This window comes from Tympanuchus pallidicinctus, unplaced genomic scaffold (genome assembly GCF_026119805.1).
Source record: "Tympanuchus pallidicinctus isolate F22 unplaced genomic scaffold, pur_lepc_1.0 scaffold9, whole genome shotgun sequence".
NCBI lineage: Eukaryota > Metazoa > Chordata > Aves > Galliformes > Phasianidae > Tympanuchus > Tympanuchus pallidicinctus.
Window position 1 is genome coordinate 14,071,942 of NW_026294813.1, and position 7,111 is coordinate 14,079,052.

Below are 7,111 nucleotides of genomic sequence, written 5' to 3' on the forward strand. Positions count from 1 at the left end.
AACTGGTGGGAGAAGCCTCACAGAGGGGCTTTGAGGTCGGGGTTCTGGCTGATGGAGCTATGTTTAAAGAAGCTGTCTCCAGCTGTTTGATTTAAGCCACGCTCAAAGAAGCAGGGCTGTGTATTTTTGTAAATAAGCCAAATGGTATCAAAGGTGCTTTATTCCTAACTGGAGTAACCTGTAGGACTCTATAAGCTGGCCAGTTGCCCAGATCAAGAAAGATCTCTTCCTGCAAAAGGAAAGTTGGCAGATGGAGCATAATCAGGAATTTATATATATATATATATATAAATATATATATATATAATTTTTGTCAGATGTGCTGAAGAGACATATTAAAACTTTGAAGTTTTTATCCATGTATTTTCAAAACTGAACATGATTTGTGTGTGACAGTATATTTTCAGAATGCACTTGGAAACAGTGGTAAAAAAGGCATTTTCTTACTGCAACAGTTGTGGTCCTCCCTCATTTCCATGCCCTATTTATTGACGTTAGCATCAAAACTAAGTCCCTGATACTGTCAGCACTCCAGGGAAGGGAGGAGAGCTCAGAGTACACCTTAGTAAAAGGCATTTGCTGAGGTGTGCGGTTCAACTGCAATTGCGTACCCAAGAGCAATGTGTCTGTATCACACTTCAGATATAGCTCCTGTCAGAAAACAGGATGCTAGAGATGCTTTAGCACTTTGTATTAACCCTGGTTTTACGTGTACCATTGAACACGTGTTCAAAGATGATGTCCATATCTGAGGGCATGTCATGTTCTGTGCAGATGCAAATTGTGCTTTTATTTTGGCCACAGGACATTCATCACCAATGGCAAAGTGCCAGCTTGGTTCTCCAGTTCCACGTTGAGTTTGCAGTTAGGAAAACAGAACCCATTTGAGGCAAAAAAAGAGAGCCTCCTAAAGTTCTCTTTTAGAGCCAGTCTTCAGAGTGGGACCATGCATCCAGGATGGGGAGTGCTTTCAGCACTTTGGGGTACGCCTAGAGCTGCTCACCCACTCTGAGGGATCTTGAGGGATGGCAGCCACAGGAGCAGTCAGCAAAGGCTAAAATGTATTCTTCTTGTGTGTTTGTTCTGCAGGAACACAAGGGTTGCATTTGCTGTTGTGTGATGCAGAATATGAACAGTGAGGGTAATTTTGGTCTTGGGGGATTTTTAAAGGTTGTTTTAATTTCTCTCTGAAGGACTTACTGTGCAGTAAATAGCTGTTAAATCATTACTTTATCCTTTGGCAGACAGAATTAAGCAACTGCCTAAGAAAACATTAGTGAAAACATTTAGTAAAAAAAGATCATACATGCCAAAGTAGGACACCTTGACCAGGATGGCTGACTCATCAATTCGACATATTCTGCGTTAAATATGGAAAGCTCATATGTCATCTCTCAGCAAGAGCAAAAAGAAATGTATTTTATCTTTGGAAGATGACTTACAAATCAGATGGGATCTCAGCTAAATCTCTATGCAGGTGAAATACTGATGTGCAGCATGTCTCATTCTCTGTACAGCCATGTAGATGCATTGGTGCTGTTGAGAGGATCCTGGCCACAACCTCACACTGCTGGATGTATTTCTTTTTCTAGTCATCAGCTGGGTTTCTCCACTGAATCTGTGTTTCTAACCTTCATCGAAAATTGTGAATGGTGATAATTTAGATGCTTATTTCTTTTTCTCTCTCCTCCCCATGGAAGTCACTGGAGTCTTGAAGGCCTGTCTGATGCTGACTTCAGTGACCCTTGGGAGCATGAGAGCCAGCCTGAGGCTTGGCAGCCAACAGACTCAAATGGGAGCATTCACTAAACAAGCAAGGGAAGCACTTTTACACAGGCCTTCCAGGTGTCCCTAAAAACTGGATGAAATCATTAAGAATAAATCAAACATCACTTTCATCTTTCCAGATATATCAGTTATTTCTGGTGCTGTTTCAGCTCTGTTCATCTCCAAAAACAAAGCCCCAAATCCTCTCTCTTTTTTCCCAATCTAGTTCTCAGTTGGAAAAAAATACAACAATCCACTCCAAGGCAGAAGCCTGAGCAGGAAACACAAGGCGTTACATAATTGCTTTGCCATCCAGGCTCCTGATTACTCAGTCAAGCTTCTTCTCTGTTTGAATCCATGGTGATTGCTAAAAATACTAATATTTTTAAAATGGAGACATTGTTATCACACTCTCTAAAGACTCATGCTTGAATATTATACATCATCTTATTTAGCCATGTGCAGGTTGTCTTGTGCCCAGTACTGCACAAGCGCACAGCAGAAGTTCTTATGCATCTGCTGCTCTTCAATCAATATTATGCAGGTAGCGGCACAATAGAGTTGTCTCTGTCCCACCATTTTGAATGATTACTTTAGTTTAAGCTAAAGATGTGGTCTGTAGAGTTGATTTCATTCAAAAATTTCTTGCAAATCCCTTATGAAGAGATTTGTAGAGACAGCAGCTTTTTAGTATCAAATATATTAATCAGGGTTTGCATTGATGGTAAAGTGTTAGCTGGTGAGAAGCTCTTTTTAAAAGCCATTGCACAGAAATGATCCAGTGAAAATGTTATGACACTGAAGATAGATGGTGTTGCACAGACATAATCCAGTGCAGGATTTACCCAAAGAAAATCAATCCACATTTGGCTCGCATTAACCCTGTGGGAAAACATTTGCAGGTGATTTTCTCAGCCTTCTCCTTCACAGTCGAGGGAGGCACTTCAAATTCAGGTCAAAATGGAAAAAGCTGTCAGTGCCTGGCGGTGTGCTGTGCTGCTGCACTCCTCCCCTCAGTGCAGATCAAGCACATCCACAGCGAGAAGGTGCGATAGAGTGCTCCATAATGCTTGACTAGCACGAGACTTTGTGTTTTCAGAGTCAACTTTCAGCATAACAAATCCAGCTAATCAGATGCGCTTCCACTCTGTTTTGAGTCCTGAATGAGTCAGGGAGAAGCATAACCCAGAGATGTCTGCGTCTTCCACCAATGAACGCCTATCGCATGCTTTGGTAGATGGCATTACTGGAAGTACTACCACTGGTGCTACTTCAAAACCCTCTGTGTGCTGTGATCACAGCCTGGCTGCTGTCAGGAGTGAAACCATCCTGCACAAAGCAGGTGTGGAACAGACCGTGTGATGTGCTTGGCTGAGCCCTCAGGAACAACCCAACTCCCTTCCTCTCCTTCACCTCTCTGCACAGAGGCTTTTAAATTACAACTCCATGGAAACATTTTCTGTGCACCATCTGGCTTTATGTATTTTTCAACGAGTTGATAAGTATTTACACACCCTAGAGAGAACAGATAGTTACTGATTTGTTACATGGGAAGGGAAACAAAGCTTTTTCAAAACTGATTTTATATACAAGCCATTGGGTTAAGTGCTTTAAATTTTGCCAGGATCCCAATGACCATTGTGGTGTTGGTTTCACAAAATTTCCGCCCTATTTTTCTCACTGAACTTGCTAAGATAGCTACACATTTTTCCTAGTGATAACAGTTGGATTGAATCACTGTGTAGAAATGAAAACACATATTCCTTACAAACTGCACTTTCACAGATGCTTTGTCTTCATTATTTCAGTACTATAATTGCAGTATTAAAATAATTAGTACAGATTCTTGCTACTGAGCAGCACTGCTCACACACAGGGAGAAGATGCCGTTAAAATGCAAAGATTTCAGGAATTAGCAATTGTCTGAACTCCACAGGTGAGGAGAAAATGAGAGGACCTAGAAATACATGAAACGAAGAGATCTTTTGGGAAAGTTAACGCCTTTCTGCGTCTGCCTTTGGTCTCACAAATCATCTGTCAATCAGCCTGCAAGAAAAAAGACTATTGGTTTTGTTTTTAAAAATATTAAAGGCATTACTAAATTTTTAATTCAAAGCACTGTGAATCTAAGATGAATCATTTTACTGACTTAGTGGCTACGCCAGATTTTATATGAGCTAGGTATTAATGCCTGGCACTATGCCACTGGATGTAATTTGTGAGTTCATCATAACCTGATCCAGTCTATGTCAAACATGGAGTAATTCTTCATATTTTTGAGACAATATCATTCCTAAATCTGCCAAGGAAGAGAATTAAAGAGAAGCTTATTTGAAAAGATATACTGCCAAATTTCAGCTTTGTGAAGTGGTAGTTTAAATGATATCTGACTACTGAGTGCCAATTGCTGTCAGAGCATGGGCTTGTTGTATGGACAAAAAGAAATGTAACACTTGGAGCTTACTTAGCAAAATTTGCTGCTATGCTACTAGTGTTGGGAAGTTCATTGATAAAACCAAGAAGAAAATGCCAGTTGGTCTACAATGGCTAGTGAAGGTTTTATTTGGTACCAGGACAACGGTACAAGTGAAACAGGTACAGCTGAAACTGCAAGAGAGAAAACACTACAGAGCAGTGTGCAGCCACTGCATTCTAAACATGTTTTTTACAGACTTTTGGCCATAGACTCTAGTTTCTTCCCACCTCAAATGCCACATGTTGGTCTGCTCACTTCTCTTGCAAGTCAAGTCAAAATCGCTGGCTCCCTCTCCTGTTGTCCTTCTATGCCTTTGTTCCTACTGCAGGTCAAAATCTTGCTGTCGGAGATCTTGCTGGATAGAACAAACCTCAAGATATTTTGTTCTTTCAAACCGCTTTTGATTATTAATGCTCACTGCAGAATTTACTTAAACACATATCTGTAATCAGTACAGTTTTAAGGATGGTTTGGCCTTAGGAAATCCCTGTGTTCCTTTGTTCCTGGCCACTGGTTTCCATGTTGTAAGAGAGTGTAGAGCTCCTTCGGTCACGATACGGTGCCAATTTGTGCAGCTTCCTAATCACCAGATTCCAGAAATGATTAATGGTTAATACCTTTTGTGTGTGTCACAGCAGATCCTTTCAGTGATTCCAGCAGCATCTCCACATGACACCAGTTACAATGGGTGGAGAGGCAGACCTTCATTGTAAGGGAATGGAAGACATGGATCGGAATGTGAACGAGCTCGACTGGCAAAACACTGATGGGGAAGCAATACTAGGGTGAGCAGCCTTCTAGATGCTGCTTCTGTTAGAAAATAACTTCTGTATTCTTGACATTAACCTCAAAATGTGCACAAGTTATTAACCTGATTGTCCTTCAAAAGAAAAATCAGCCCAGCAGTATCTTGCTATTATAACAGTGGAACCTACATTTACCTACAAAGGCCAAAGTTTTGGAGCATATCATGGTTTAGAACTTCCAGTACTGACTAACTACATGCCAAGCTCGGGACATTTAAGCTAGAACAAATTTTGAAGAATGAATAGCAGTTGACCTCCTGCTTGTTAAATATTGTTACTCTTTGTCTTACCTGCTATGCCAAGACATTTGCACTTGGTTTGTTAATTGTCTTTTCTGCTGATATCAGAATAAGCCCTACTCCCACTGCAAAGTGAATCATGGAAACTGCAATCAGTGCAACACAAAGCGAGTCTAAGATTCATGCTTTGCTATTTTCCCTTTTATTTCTGCTACCCAAAGGGCTGGCAGCAGTTCAGAAAATCCAAGTGTTTTTGAAGTCTCCTACACCTGGCTAGGATAACTTCAGCTCGTCAGCAGCTGTTAAGAGAAATTCTGCCAGATATTGGCTTAGGAACAAACAGGGATGCGCTATGAGTTTACTGCAAGCCAAACAGAAACTATTTATAGATGAGAGCCCCTGCATTTGCATTATTTCTTCTTAACAGAACAATTAAAAAATGTAGCCCTTCAGCTCTGCAGCCAGGTGCCTCTGGAGTTGGGACGTGCCAGGTGACAGCCCATGTGATGGGATGCTCACATTACACAAGGGCTAGGGATACAGCCTCCTGGGCTCCTGACACAACCACATTGGACTCATCAGTATTTTTGAAATATGTTCTGGTACAGATTGCAGAGAAGGTTGTTATGTGGCACACTGGGATCTGCCAGGTGAAGAAGATCCAACAAGCTGCGTGGTCCCCCGCTGAAACAGCAGTTCTTGGTACTATTCGGGGCTTTAACACTAGTGAAATTGGATGCTGAAATGTGTCTTGTTTGCCCGCCTTTGGTTTTGTCTATTGGCAGTGATCTGGTATAGAAAAACCAAAGAAACAGTAATAAAAGACCGGATCAAAATTCGATTATAAGCATTGATTCATACTGAGATTATTAGTTCAGTTCAATGATAAGGAATTGGAATTGAAATTAATAACAAAAATATATTTCTTTGAAGTTACACCATTAAATTCATGCAAACATCCGAGCATGTAAAGGCAGAAAAGTGACTCTGTCAAATGTGATTTCATAGTACGTCTCACTCTAACAGACGTGAAACTGACCAACAAACTTTAACACCCTTATAGACCTACAAGTTACACTCATTTGGTCACTTTTGTCATACGAAACAGAAAAGCTGGCAATTAGCAACATGGTCAGCAACTGCTTTTAAAATCAATTTTCACAAAACTGAAAAACAAAACAAAGACCAACGACGAGTCCTTTGTGGCTGCCCAGAACAGGACTCAAAAAAGAATGACAAAAGAAATGACGTGAATAACCAGGAGCTGTTAATGAGCCTTCCATCGGTTAACGTCTAAAATGGAATTAGGGGAGAAAAGAACGTAGTTAAACAGCGGTATCAAAATGGAAATGATCTTAACAGCCCCAACAGCGCACTGCGTCCACGCGGGAGGAGAGGACGGCGCTGCTTTGTTGCAACGACTGCAAGCCCGTCACCCTGATGGCAGCGCTGAGCAAACAGTCGCAGCTTATGGAGGACCGAATTAACAGAGATTCCACTATTCAGCGAAGGCATTTCCGCAGAACAGGTCTTGTGGAGATACCGAGGCACCTTTTATTTACGCAAACGCCCGTTGGACGCAACTTGCTATAGCCCAAAGCCGGAAAGGCCGCCAAAGCCGCCACGCGGCTCCAGCTGCGCTCAGCTCCGCCGCCGGCCGGCCGCTCCCCGCCCCGCTGATGGTGGCGCTCCGCGGGGCGGATCGCAGCGCAGCACAGCGCCCCTCCCGCCGCCGTCGTCTCCTCCCGTCCCCCCGGGGCTCCTCCCGCCCGCGGCCTTTTCCGGCGCCCCCCCCTCCCGCCGCTGCCACATCCTCCGCTGAC